Consider the following 15,969-nt stretch of genomic DNA (forward strand, 5'->3'; position numbering starts at 1 on the left):
TTTTTTTTTACTGAAAGTAAGGAGCGACATTGGAAAGGAGCAGCCCAGCTCAAGAGTAATCGAAAGTCGATGCCAATATTTACATCAAAAGAATCGTATTTTAAGGCTGATTTTAAATATATAAGTCTCATCAAGATTAGTTCTAGCCATCAAAAGTTACAAACCTGAGAATATTTGCCTCATTTTGGAAAATAGGGGGAAATACCCCCTAAAAACTCCTACGATCTTAACGAAAATCACACCGTCTGATTCAGCGAATTATAGAACCTTATTGTGGAAGTTTCAAGCTCCTATCTACAAAAATGTGGAATTTCGCATTTTTTGCCAGAAGACAGATCACGGATCCGTTTTTATTTTTATTTTTTTTTATTTTTCTCCAGGGATGATCGTATCGACTCAGTGGTCCTAGAATGTCGCAAGAAGGCTCATTCTAACTGAAATTAAAAGTTCTAGTGTTCTCAGGAACCGAAACAGGTTCCTCTGGCAGATATAGTTCCCTCTCTAGAGTCCGCTTTGCATTAACACTACCCTCCTGTCTCTAACCCGGATGAAGTTAGATCTGGTCTTATAAATATCCTCTATAACAGTCAAAAAAAGTTTAAGCTTCCTACCAATTCCACACCGGAAAATTTGCATAACATAAAAATTCTATCTAATCTCCGAAAAGATCCTTCTATTATAATAACTAAAGCAGACAAAAGCAATTCACTTGTTGTCATGAATACGACAGACTATGACAACAAAATTCTTTCGCATTTAAACGACACAATTACATATAAAACAATAACTCATGATCCTACTGATCAGTACACTAATAATATTATAAATGAATTAAAGCAGCTAAAACAAAATGGTAAAATCACCCCACAAGTATACAATAAATTTTTTCCCGTGGTAGTTTCTGTCCTAAACTCTACGGTTTACCAAAAATACATAGACAGGGTATTCCCTTAAGACCTATCGTAGCTTGTACTAAAGCCCCCGCTGCCAATATTGGAAAATGGCTTTGCACAGCTTTCAAACCTTTATTGTATTCTCAAAATTCTTATATTCGTAACTCGGCAGATTTGGTTAAAAACTTAGTAACACAAATATTTCAGAAAACACAATCGTTAGTAGTTTTGACATTGTTTCCATGTATACAAATATAGATGTAACTATTTCAGAGGAATTATTAAAAAACAAAATAGAAGAAAATTACCACTTGATCGAGACTCCAGCGACAGGAATTGATTGTGAAGTTTTAATGACTTGTTAAAATTTGTAATAAGTTTTCTATGTATTTTCAATTTTGCGACTCCTTTTATCAGCAAAAAAATGGGTTACCCATGGGGGCACCTTTATCCAGGCTACTAGCAAATATTTACGTCGAAAATCTTGAGAATTGGGCATTGAACTCTTATTTTTTTTAAACACGTCTATTGGGGTCGTTATATGGATGACGTAATTTCACTTTGGAATTATGGAGAAGCTGAGCTTCGGGGCTTCTTAGATCATCTTAACACTTATGACCAAAATTTGCAGTTCACCCTAGAAGTTGAAATCGATAATAAACTACCGTTTTTAGATGTATTAATTATTCGTAATGCTGATAAACTGGCTTTTACTATATATCGAAAGCCAACACAAAACAACAGATATCTTCACTTTAATTCAAATCACCCCCCACAAGTTAAAAGAGCAGTAGTAACTTCCCTCATTGATTCTGCCCTGAATATTTGATCCAATTCATATATAAATGCAGAAATAAACTTTATCAGAGATATTCTTTTTGGTAATGGATACCCCATTCCTTTTGTCAATAAAATAATTAACCGTAGAATAAAAAGACATTCTTGTGAAATCGAAGAAGATACTTCACAATATGAGGCAACTTATAAGCCCTCAAATATTGTCTATCTTCCGTATATCCCAAAGATCACAACAAAATTCAAAAATATTTGCAGAAAAAATAATCTGTGCGTAGTTTTTACTAATAATTTTAAAATCATCAATTTCTTAAATTCGGGTAAAGATAAGACCCCAGTTACTCGCCAAAGAGGGGTCTATCAAATACCTTGTGATTGCGGAAAATACTTTGTCGGCAGGACCCATCAGAATCTAGACAAACGGTTACAACAGCATAAAAATGACATAGACAAGGCCTTAATTTCAAATTAAATAAAAAAAAACTAATTTTTGTAGCTGAAAGTAAGGAGCGACATTAAAACTTAAAACGAACAGAAATTATTCCGTATATAAAATGAGTTGTCCCCTCCGCAATCCCTCGCTCTTTACGCTAAAGCTTTTAATTGTTTTAAAAAGTAGAATTGTGGCAAAGAGTCAAACTTTAGCGTAAAGAACGAGGGATTGCGGAGGGGACAACTCATTTCATATACGGAGTAATTTCTGTTCGTTTTAAGTTTTAATGTCGCTCATTACTTTCAGCTAAAAAAAATTAGTTTTTTTTATATTTGATTTCTGAACGTTTTTGAATTAATGCACGTTTGGTTTTGGCTCTCCGCACATAAATTATTAAAATGAAATTGGTATATTAATTCTTTTTTTGGCTAAATGGCTTTCTCTTGGTTTTGATCAGACGATTTTGAGAAATAAGGGGTGGAGAAGGAGGCCTAGTTGCCCTCAAATTTTTCGGTTACTTAAAAAGGCAACTAGAACTTTTAATTTTTAACGAACGTTTTTATTAGTAAAAAATATACGTAACTTAAGAATTAACTTACGTAACAAACTTTCATAACCTTATATTTTTATTATTTATACGAGGGGGTTTGTACCCCCTCGTTAATACCTCGCTCTTTAGACTAAATCGTAAGTTTTGTCCCAATTCTTTAAGAATGACCCCTGAATCGGAAAGGCCGTAGAATAAATAGTTGAAATTACTAAAAATACTTTAGCATAAAGAGCAAGGTATTTATCTCCTCCTAAATACCTCGCTCTTTATGCTAAAGTATTTTTAGAACCCCTCATATGCGTAATAATCTCTGTTCGTTTTAAGTTTCAATGCTACTTCTTCCTTTCATTTGAAAAAACGTTTTCATGTTTATTTTTCATTGTTTTCTTATAGTAATGCTAGAGAATCTTGCGCCCTTGTTATTGAATTTTTCTTTCCTCATGACAGATTCCTCCAAGGAAAGATCCTCCAACATAGCCCCCTCTCCTCAGCGCCACCCCCAAACAAAATAAAATCCCCCTGAAAACGTCTTTACACTTCCCAATAACCATTACTATATGTAAACACTGGTCAAAGTTTGTAACTTGCAGCCCCTCCCCCAGGGATTGTGGGGGAGTAAGTCATCCCCAAAGACATAGTTATTATGGTTTTCGACTATGTTGAACAAAATGGCTGTCTCAAAATTTTGACCCGTTGCCTTTGGGAAAAAAATGAGCGTGGGAGGGGGCCTAGATGCCCTCCAATTTTTTCGGTCACTTAAAAAGGGCACTAGAACTTTTCATTTCCGTTAGAATGAGCCCTATTGCGACATTATAGGACCACTTTGTCGATACGATGACCCCTGGGAAAAAAAAAACAAAAAAAACAAACAAATAAACACGCACCCGTGATTTGTCTTCTGGCAAAAAATACAAAATTCCACATTTTTGTAGATAGGAGCTTGAAACTTCTACAGTAGGGTTTTCTGATACGTTGAATCTGATGGTGTCATTTTCGTTAAGATCCTACGACTTTTAGGGGGTGTTTCCCCATATTTTCCTAAATAAGGCAAATTTTCTCAGGCTCGTAACTTTTGATGGGTAAGACTAAACTTGATTAAACTTATATATTTAAAATCAGCATTAAAATGCGACTCGTTTGATGTGACTATTGATATCAAAATTCAATTTTTTAGAGTTTTGGTTACTATTGAGCCGGGTCGCTCCTTACTACAGTTTGTTACCACGAACTGTTTGATAGTTCCAACAACTCCTTTGATTCTGCTTTAGGTTGGCATATATTTAATAATCCGTCCCACATGATACTTTTTGAATACTCTTCACTCATCAGTAATGATTTGGGAATAAAACAGGTGATTCGAGAATCAATCGAAATTAATCTCAAAATAAATAATAATATTTCTTTGAACAGGGACTTAGGGGAATACTCACTAAATTCTTTATACTCAAATTCAATTAAAAATGATCTAACAAAATATTTTACTAAACCGATTTATAATTGTACTGAACCAACTACGAAAAGGCCTTTGAGACAGGCTACTAAACAATCAAGATTAACTTTAAGAAATTGCATCTAATCATTTTATTCTCTGTAGTTTGAATGAGCTTATATTCTCATTTCATTCTTTTTCGCCTGTCCTGGTTGAACTTCGTTGAAGTAAGGATGCTAGGGCTATTTTTAAAATTAAGTAAAAAAACAAGTTTTTTTAACTGAAAGTAAGGAGCGACATTAAAACTTAAAACGAACAGAAATTACTTTGTATATGAAAGAGGCTGCTTCCTCATCAACGCCCCGCTCTTTACGCTAAAGTTTGACTCTTTATCTCAATTCTTTTTTTTAAAACAGTAAAAAACTTTAGCGTAAAGAGCGGGGCGTTGATGAGGAAGCAGCCTCTTTCATATACGAAGTAATTTCTGTTCGTTTAGAGTTTGAAACTTCTACAGTAGGGTTTTCTGATGCGCTGAATCTGATGGTGTGATTTTCGTTAAGATTCTATGACTTCTAGGGGGCGTTTCCCCCTATTTTCTAAAATAAAGCAAATTTTCTCAGGCTCGTAACTTTTGATGGGTAAGACTAAACTTGATGAAACATATATATTTAAAATCAGCATTAAAATGCGATTCTTTTGATGTAAATATTGGTATCAAAATTCCCTTTTTTAGATTTTCGGTTACTATTGAGCCGGGTCGCTCCTTACTACAGTTCGTTACCACGAACTGTTTGAAAATAAAAAAAAAGTTTTAAAAAGTACTTTTAATTATTCAGTTTTAATCCTCACAATTTGATGTAAGTTCATTTATATATATATATATATATATATATATATATATATATATATATATATATATATATATATATATATATATATATATATATATATATATATATATATATATATATATATATATATATATATATATATATATATATATATATATATATATAGTTTCTCTCTTATTCTTGTATTGTGCTGAAGACAGCCCTTGGACATAGGGCCGAAATGTCTACAGAAATAATTTCCACTGTCTTGAAAAGATTTTCCCTATTATCTCTACTTTGTATTTGTTTGTTAAAAAATAAATATGAAAAGTTTTTTCTACTGAAAGTAAGGAGCAGCATCAAAACTTAAAACGAACAAAAATTGTTACGCATATGAGCGGCTTAGCTCCTCGTAATACCTCACTCTTTAGGCTAAAATATTTTTAGTAATTTCAATTATTTATTCTATGGTCTTTGTAGTTCAGAGGTTAATCTTAAGGAAGTGGGACAACATTTAAGCTTTAATATAAAAGTGAGGTATCGACGAGGGGTGAACCCCTTTGTATACGCAATAAAAACATACGAATATAGAAGATTGTTACGTAAGTTAATTCGTAAGTTACGTATTATTTTTACAAATGAAAACGTTTGTAAAAAATTTAAAGTTCTAGCTGCCTTTTTATGTAATAAAAAAAATTAGAGGGCAACAAGGCCTCCTCCCTCCCTCCTTTTTTCTCAAAAACTTCCGAATAAAACTATGAGAAAGCCATTTAGCCGAAAAAAAATGAATATGAAAATTTTGTTTTAATTATTTATATACGGAGAGCCAAGACCGAAACATGCATTAATTCAAAAACGTCCAGAAATTAAATAAAAAAAACGAGTTTTTTTTAATGAAAGTAAGGAGCAACATTAAAATTTAAAACGAACAGAAATTACGTAATATATGAAAGGGGCTTTTCCTCTGCAACCTCTCGCTCTTTACAATAAAGTTTTTTTTTTTTAGTTTTAAAAAGTGGAGTTGTGAGAAAAAGTCAAACTTGAGCATAAAGAGCAAGGCGTCAAGGAGGAAAAGGCCCTTTCACATGCGAAGTAATTTCTGGTATTTTTAAGTTTTAATGTTGCTCCTTATTTTAATTAAAAAAAAAGTTTAATTAATTTAAAAGAGAGATCACTCGTGCACTAGCCAATCTATTCGGTATTCTACAATGCAAATTTGACACAGAGGCGGAGCGAAACAAAATTCAGCCAATGCCAAATAAAGACTTAATGATTAAATGCTTGAGCCATTTGAGACTTAAATTCTTGTCATTTGCTACTAATCAATTACTTCATTTGTTTTTCACTAAAAATCTTTAATTTTAGCTCTAATGCCTCGTTAAATGAGCTCCAACATGTGATTACACCATTGGCGTAGATATAATTTTGTTTAGGGGGGGAGAGCTGATTATGTGACAGAAGAAAGCTAAGATTATATCAATAGTTCACAAAAATTTATGTTTTATTGGTTAAATCATCAATTATCAAAAGCATTTATCTTCTTGGATAAGAGCTAAGTCTTTCCAGGATGTCATGGATTATTGTTGCTTGTTTTTCATTTATTCTGTCGCATTGATACTTAACACGTAAACAAAATCTTTTAGTTTTTCTCAATTCTTTTTGAACAACTGATGAAATAAAAAGACGGGTGAATTGGAAAACGAAGCTTGTTATAGTTACTTTAGAGTAACAAGCGAGCGGCAGAATAAGGGGGAGCTCTTCTCATATATGAAATAAGTTTTGTCCATTTAGTTTTAATTTCGATCCTAACTTTAGTTGAAAAAAAATATGATTTTTAAAGTTACTCTCTGACTTTTTTTTACAAATACATTCTAAAAATTTCCTTCTGTCGAAGATTCCCCCTGCCAATTCAAAATTCAGTAGCATCCACACAACTCCAGTAGATCTCCATTTTGTCATCTATGAGTGGTTTAAGTTTTGAGCTCTATTTTTAATCCAATTTCTTTTTCACAATCCATCTTGTAGTAGTTTATTGACATTTCTGATTGTTACTCACATTCTCAAATATTGTGACTCGTATTATTCTTTTGACTCGCAACGTAAATTTAGTATTGAATTGGAACGAGAATTCAGTCATTCTTTTAATTTCTGATAGTTACTGATCAATACACCTAAAGCATTTTTAATCAACTGATAAATTCCTTGTTTCTCTGCCAAGACATTTGTCTCTCAAAAGAAGATCCTACCCACGGTCCAGTGTAGATAAAAAAAAAAGAAAGAAAGAAGGTACCTACTTATCAAACAGTTCGTGGTAACGAACTGTAGTAAGGAGCGATAGTAGTCAATAGTAACCAAAACTCTAAAAAATGGAATTTTGATACCATAAGCTACATCGAAAGAATAGCATTTTAATGCTGATTTTAAATATATAAGTTTAATCAAGTTTAGTCTTACCCATCAAAAGTTACGAGCCAGAAAAAAATTGCGTTATTTTAGAAAATAGGGGAAAACACCCTCTAATAGTCATAGAATCTTAACGAAAATTACACCATCAGATACAGCGTATCAGAGAACCCTACTGTAGAAATTTCAAGCTCTTATCTACAAAAACGTGGAATTTTGTATTTTTTGCCAGAAGGCAGATCACGGATGCGTGTTTATTTGTTTGTTTGTTGTTTTTTTTTGTTTGTTTGTTTTTTCCCAGGAGTAATCGTATCAACCCAGTTGTCCTAGAATATTGCGAGAGGGCTCATTCTAACGGAAATGAAAAGTTCTAGTGCCCTTTTTAAGTGACCAAAAAAATTGGAGGGCACCTAGGCCCCCCTCCCACGCTAATTATTTTCCCAAAGTCAACAGATCAAAATTCTGATATAGCCATTTTATTCAGCATAGTCGAAAAACCTTATAACTATGTCTTTGGGGACGATTTACTCCCCCACAGTCCCAGGGGAGGGGCTACAAGTTACAAACTTTGACCAGTGCTTGCATATAGTAATGGTTATTGGGAAGTGTACAGGTGTTTTCAGGGGGATTTTTTGGTTGGGGGAGGGGTTGAGAAGAGGGGGGGGTCTGCTGAAGGAGCTTTCCATCAAGGAATTTGTTATGGGGGAAGAAAATTTCCATGAAGGGAGCGCAGGATTTACTAGCATTATTTAAAAAAAAAAAAAACCAATGAAAAAATAAATATGAATTTTTTTTTCAGCTGGAAGTAAGGAGCAGCATTAAAACTTAAAACGAACAGAAATTATTACCCATTTGAGGGGCTCACCTCCTCCTAATACCTCGCTCTTTAAGCTAAATAATTTTTAGTAATGTCAACTATTTATTCTACGGCTTTTGTGACTCAGGGGTCATTCTTAATGAATTGGGACAAAATTTAAGATTTAATGTAAAGAGAGTGGTACTAACGAGGGGGCGAACCCTCTCATATATGTAATAAAAACATGAGAATAAAAAGTTCTTTACGTAAGCTAATTTATAAGTTACGTATATCTTTTACTAATAAAAAGATTCGTTAAAAATTAAAAGTTCTAGTTGCCTTTTTCATTAAACAAAAAATTGGAGGGTAACTAGGCTTCCTCTCCCCCTCTTTTTTTCTCAAAATCATTCGATCAAAATTATGAGAAAGCCATTTAACCAAAAAAAAAAAAAAATGCAAATTTAGTTTAATTATTCCTCAGTGGAGAGCCAAAATAAAAAGATGCATTGATTCAAAACGTTCAGAAATTAAATAAAAAATACAAGTTTGTTTTTAACTGAAAATAAGGAGCGACATTAAAACTTAAAACGAACAGAAATTACTTCGTATATGAAAGGGGCTGCTTCCTCATCAACGCCCCGCTCTTTACGCTAAAGTTTTTTACTGTTTTAAAAAGAAGAGTTGAGAGAGAGAGTCAAACTTTAGCGTAAAGAGCGGGGCGTTGATGAGGATGCAGCCCCTTTCATATACGAAGTAATTTCTGTTCGTTTCAAGTTTTAATGTCGCTCCTTACTTTCAGTTAAAAAAAACTTGTTTTTTTTATTTAATCATACAAAGCACACTCGAGAAGTTTGCTCTCTTAGATATGAGCAAATCAGTTATGTCTCTATTCAAAGACAATTAGCGTAAGTTCAGTGGAAAAACTGCGTTATACATCTACTAGAATTAAATGTCTAATGTATAGAGTTGGTATTTTGGTTAGGTTAAGTACTTAAAATAATGCATCCCAATTGGAGTATGCTGAATTGACTTCAAAGTGTACTGAAACACCTTCCTATCGTTTTTTGTCCCTCTAGAGCCGTGATTCCAAGCTCGGGGTACATGCCATACCGTTGGGGCATGGCAATATTTTGGTGGGTCACGGGCGGGACGTACACTCTTCAGCTGACTACACTTTAATGACTTGACTTTGAAAAAAAAAACCTTTTCAAGCGATTGACGTCACATTCAAATGCATTTAAATAGCAAAAAAGTTATCTACATTCAATAATAAAGCGTTTAATAATCAAATAATAATAAAACCAATAATAAAGTGTTGAAAAGCGGCATATTTTGCATGAAACGTCGGTCTATCTGGCTCCTGACTAGACCGCCAACTATGTTCGAAATTGTTTGGCCACACAAACTTAAAAACTTTTATAATAGATGAGACGGAGCCACAATTTAGGCTACAATGGACCTTTAAGTTGCACCATAGCACCCTGTTCAAAAAAAATTCCAGAAAGATTTTCCTCGCAGAAAATTTTCTAGAAGAAGGGGCAACCTAGAGCGCAAGAAAATCAGACTCAATTAAAAATATGGAAAGATGTATTGCAGATGTATTACATAACAGATTTAGACTTGTGTTAATTCACTTTCCTAAGCCTTAGAATATGCTAAAGAAACAGTAGGGATGAAAACTTAAAAACAGCTTCCAAGGCAATATTTTAAGCTCTGATTACATTCTTGGAAGGTTCATTTATTTGCTCTAGATCAACAGATTACAAAGATCTCAAAAACCCTTAAGTGGAGTTTGGCCAAGATCTATACATCTAAGGGCCCACACTAAAAACTCACCCTACCTGCATAGGTATCTCCATAACTGAAGAGACTGGAAGCGTGGTGAATGCAGATGTCCTTACACAATAAGAAAATTATTGCCAGAAAATCATTTTTTTTTAGCGTACCCTATTCTAAAAATCTATGCCTGCGAAACCTGATCTAAACTACGAGCCAACTGCAAGTCCTCCCAACCCGAGTCCTTCTCCCATTGTTATCACAAAGGCTATGTTTTAGTGACTTCAGTTTTCAGATATCGATATTCTTTGACTAGAAGAAAAGACCCAAATACAACGAAATTGTCCAGACTATAGTAACAGCCGGCAGGACAATAAAAAACATCATCAAAAGCTTTAGTATCAGGATTAATCTGCAAAAGACGCTTAAGCCTGTATTTACACGGCGCAGGGATATTTGGACAACCGCTACAGATTGCGGAGGAACGCATGCGTCTCTTGCTGCTCATCCTTGCGGTTTTCCCCAAATTCATGAGTTAAAAGAATTCAACGCATGCGGTTAAAACACTTAGAGATTTCGAAAGAAAAGAACATGAAGGCAATTGAAAAGCTGATTTTATCTGTTGTTAGATAAAAAAAAACAAGTTTTTTTAATGAAAGTAAGGACCGACATTAAAACTTGAAACAAACAGAAATTTTGTTTCTGTTTGCTAATAAACTGTTTGCTAAATAAACAAATAAATTCTGTTTGCTAAAATAAACAAATGCTTCAACTATCGACGAAGTGGCAATCGTTATGGTCGGTGATCAGTTTTTACCTCGAGATATTATTCTTCATAAGCGAAACGCTCAGTTGGTAAGAATTGCTGAAACTCATCGATGCCACGATGCCCTACAATATCCTATCATTTTTTAGGATGGAGCCGACGGCTATCACTTTAATATTAAATTGATGAATCCAGCCACTAAAAAAGAAATAAATAAGAAATGCAGTGCAATGCATTACTATTCCTATAGACTAATGATTCGGCAGGATGAAGAGAATTATATTTTTAAATGCCGTCAATTGTTTCACCAATATGTCGTTGATATGTATGCAAAAATTGAATCAGAACGTTTGTTATATATCCGCCTGAATCAGACCAAGCTCCGCTCTGAACAATACATTCATTTGCGAGATGCAGTTGTACATGACGGTAATACCACAAACGTTGGAAGATTAACGATTTGACCTTCGTCATATGCTGGCAGTCCCCGTCATATACATGAATATGATCAAGATGCTATTGCGTATGTTCGTCTCTATGGTCGTCCAGATTTATTTATTACATTTACATGTAATCAATCTTGGGAGGAGATACAGCAGCTTTTACTTCAAGGACAATCGGCGGTTCACAGACATGACATTACGGCCCGTTGTCTTCCGGCAAAAGTTGAAATCGCTGATAAACTACATAGTAAAACTTAAAGTGTTTGGGTCAGTGCGATGCTGGATGTACTCAGTGGAATGGCAAAAACGAGTTTTTTCACACGCACATATACTAATCTGGCTACATAATAAAATTACGTCTAACGAAATTGATTATGTGATTTCTGCTGAAATACCTGATGAAAATGTCGATAAGGGGTTATATGATATTGTTGTAAAAAATATGATACATGGACCTTGCGGTGCATTGAACGAAAATTCACCATGCATGGCCAAAGGAAGCTGCACAAAGCAATATCCTCGACTTTCAGTATCCAACACAATTACTGGCAATTATGGTTACCCACAATATAAAAGAAGATTTACTGAAGATGGCGGTAAAACAGCAATAATAAAGAAGCGTAACGGTACCACCATCGAAGTAGATAACCAGTGGGTTGTTCCATATTCCCCATTATTATCAAAAACATTTAATGCACACATAAACGTTGAATACTGTAACTCCGTAAAGGCAATCAAATACATATGTAAATTCGTCAACAAAGGCAGTGTGACATGGCAGTTTTTGGCTTGGTGTCCGAAATCATAGATATCGACGAAATCGTACAATATCAGGCTGGAAGATACATAAGCAGTAATGAAGCTGTTTGGCGAATTCTTTCATTTCCAATACATGAACGTAGTACAGCTGTTGCTCACTTAGCGGTACATTTACAGAATGGTCAACTTGTTTATTTCTCGGACACCAACGTGCAACAAAGAGCCCTGAATCCACCGGATACAAAGTTAACTGCTTTTTTTGTTATGCAAAAATGATTCTTTTGCAAAAAAACTGCTGTATACTAAGGTGCCTTCGTATTACACGTGGAATACTAAAAATAAAGTATTTGAACGTCGAAAACAGGGTAAGTCAGTCGACGGCCAACCTACCATCTTCAAAGATACCATGATAGGAAGACTCTACACCATTCACCCCAATCAACATGAATGCTTCTTTTTACGCCTGCTTTTGGTGAATGTACCCGGTCCGAAGTCCTTTGAGTATTTGAGAACTGTTAACGTTACTATACATGACACTTACCGTAGTGCATGGCAAGCTCTGAATTTATTGGAGAATGACCAACACTGGGATAACTGCATCAATGACGCGTGCGAAACGTCAACTCCAAGTCAAATTATCAGAAATTTATAACTACACTTAAGTTATTATAGAAGATTTGTGCGTATGTATGGCAAACAAACCTCTTCGGGATTTGGGAATGCCATCACCTAATCGTACCGCTGCTGTTTCGACATATGTAGAATTGGATCGTGAACAAAGTTACAGTACGAGTGATCTTTTGTCGTATCTACAAAATAACATTTCCAAGTTAACGTCAGAACAAAAAGACATTTATGATACGATAATGCATTGTGTCGATAACAACGTTGGAGAAATTTTCTTTTTGGATGCGCCAGGAGGTACTGGTAAAACGTTTGTGATAAAACTGATTCTGGCATCAATTCGATCAAAAAATGATATAGAGTTGGCAATTGCGTCGTCCAGAATAGCTGCAACGTTGCTGCCTGGTGCAAGAACTGCTCATTCCGCTTTGAAATTGCCTCTTAATTTGCATTCTACAGAAACTCCCACGTGCAATATTTCCAAATCATCTGGGATGGGTAAAGTATTGCAGCAATGCAAACTTAGTATTTGGGACGAGTGCACAATGGCACACAAAAAATCGCTCGAGTTTCTGGATCAATGTTTGAAAGATTTGCGAGGGAATTCGATACCCTTTGGCAGCACATTAATATTGCTTGAGGGAGATTTCAGGCAAACATTACCTATAAGACCTAGATCAACCCCTGCAGACGAAATGAATGCTTGCCTGAAAAATTCTAGTTTATGTGCACACGTAAAAACATTAAAATTAACTACAAATATGCGTGACCGATTGCAAAACGATGACTCTGGTCAAACATTTTCAGATCAATTACTGGCAATTGGAAACGGAAAGCTCCCAGTAGACTCAATTTCAGGACGTATACAACTACCTGCTGAATTATGTAATTTAGTGACGTCCAAAAATGAATTGATTGAAAAAGTATTTCCGAACATTCTAAACATTTATAAAAATAATAGATGGCTAAGTGAAAGAGCGATTCTTGCAACCAAAAATATAGACGTCCACGAAATCAACAATATTGTTTTGACCAAGATTCGATACCAGGCAGTCCTTTACAAGTCAGTCGACACAGTTTTGGAACCAAATGAGGTGGTTAATTATCCATCTGAAATTTTAAATTATTGGATCTTTCAGGGTTTCCTCAACGCGTGCTATAACTAAAAATAGGCGTACCAATAATACTGTTAAGAAATATCAACCCACCAAAGCTTTTCAATGGCACGCGACTTGCCGTAAAAAAACATGGAAAACATAATAGAGGCCACAATCTTGACAGGGCCTTTTGAGGATGAGGCTGTTCTTATTCCTCGCATACCCATGATTCCAACGGATCTGCCTTTTCAATTTAAAAGATTGCAATTCCCAATTCGATTAGCATTTGCAATCACCATCAACAAAGCTCAAGGTCAATCATTAGAAAAATGTGGTATTGATCTTAATACTGATTGTTTTTCCCATGGACAATTGTACATTGCATGTTCGAGGGTCGGTAATCCTGACAATCTATTTATATGCAGCGACAATTGGACAGCGAAGAATGTTGTATATTCGCAAGTTTTACGCAGTTAATTTGTATTGTATCTATCTATCTATCTATCTATATAAAAACGAGTTGTGTGTATGCATGTTTGTTTGTTTGTAAAAAGAGCGTTTGCATATGACGTCGTTATTAGTACATAAGGCTTTGTATATGCACAGACATTGGGAAAGCCAAGAATGTTGTATATTCGCAAGTTTTACGTAGTTCAAAACACATATATAAATCTATCTATATTCATAGGTGGTACACAGGGACACAACTACAATGGCGCGTAACTAATATGGCGCACAACGACTTACGCGCGCGGGGGGGCTGGGGGGGTGTAAAGGGCCCCTACCAACTAGGTTTTGGGGTGGCGTGAAGCGCCACCCCAACAGCTAGTAGATAGATATATATATAGACAGCGTCACGGAACACCTGAAACAGGCTCCAATGTTGTGGCCCACTGGCGTTACTACAAAGCAGCATTCCATCCCTCTACCATACTTGGTCGTAGTGAAAAACCCTCCGAAGTCTCTTGAATCTCCTGACGCCCGCAAGGACTTTATTCTGACTACCTGTGGATAGCCAAGTGACGATATAGTAGAGCTTGAGAAAAATAAGGACGAATGGAAAGTAATAGTCATATCAAGAGATTCCGCTGAAAAGATCGCTAATGCCATGAAAGTAGGATATAGTCCACTTGAAACAAGCGTCAAATCAAAGAGGTTCTTGGGAGTTCTGCGATTTGTCCCAAATGATTTTAAAGCAGAAAATGTGGCTAAGTTGATCCCATCCTGCGAAAAAGCAGAGCAGATCGGTCATTCCCGCACTTTTAGACTTTATTTCCCGTCAAAAGAAGCCTTGGAGGCTAATTGGAAGGAACCTCTCAAGATCGGTTTTGAATGCTTTTGTATTGATGTTTTTCAAACATTACCACGCCTTTGTTTCAAATGCCACCGTGTAGGATATCTGGCGGCCGATTAGGTCTTTTCCAAGTGCGCAGGCTCCGACCATAAAAGTGCCAAAAAGCAGCCATGCATGCAGAAGAAAAGATGTGCTTTATGCAAAGCTTCGGGTCACTTATGTTATTCAGTGTCCTGCCCCGAAAATCGGAAATTGACTGCTGAACAATACAAATCTAACAGCTTTCAATGAATAGTGATGGTTTTCTTTCTGTTATGTCATGGAATATTAACGGTAGCATTCTTGATAAACTACCAATCCTTGAATAGTTATGCGAATCTTTTAGTGTCATCTGTATTCAGTAACACTTTTTGACGGATTTGAATTCTCAGCTTTTATGCCCTTCCTCTAATGTAACAGTACATCTCTCCCCTGCAAGAAGATTTAAAGCTAAAGGAAGTGGCCAAGTGGCCAAGCGGTGGTTTAGCCGTCCTGACAACTTGTCTATCAGAATGGTTTGAAATGTGTGATTGCTATCTTGCTGTGACGATTGATAACTTGGTGATAGCCAATCTTTATATTCCTACCAATTACAGGGACAAAGCTTCTGAAAAAAAATTTGCTATTGCTTGCAGAAAGGTGGCCAAACTGTTAAAAAAGATCGAGAAGATGAACAGAAAGTGTATACTTATTAGAGACTTCAACTGTGATCTGCTTAAGAATTCAAGTGCTAGAGCTGAAACGTTTCTGAATCTATTTTACCAACCGGTTACTCGATTGTACCGAAAGACCGAAATTATTCGTTTATTTCAACTTCTGGAAGCACTTCTAATTTTGACCATGTAGTCTTTCTCCATCCTCCCAATCCAGATCTTATTATGAAAGTCTGTTTGGAAGGTGAATATAGTGACCCTATCCCTTTGTTCCTGTCGATCCCCGTCCTAGATACTCCCTCTTCTGAATTTGTCAAAAGGAAATTTTAATTTTTACGTGTTAAATCTTGGGACAAGATTGATAAGGGTATCTTCCAAGGGGATGGCGA

This window comes from Artemia franciscana, chromosome 3 (genome assembly GCF_032884065.1).
Source record: "Artemia franciscana chromosome 3, ASM3288406v1, whole genome shotgun sequence".
Lineage (NCBI taxonomy): Eukaryota > Metazoa > Arthropoda > Branchiopoda > Anostraca > Artemiidae > Artemia > Artemia franciscana.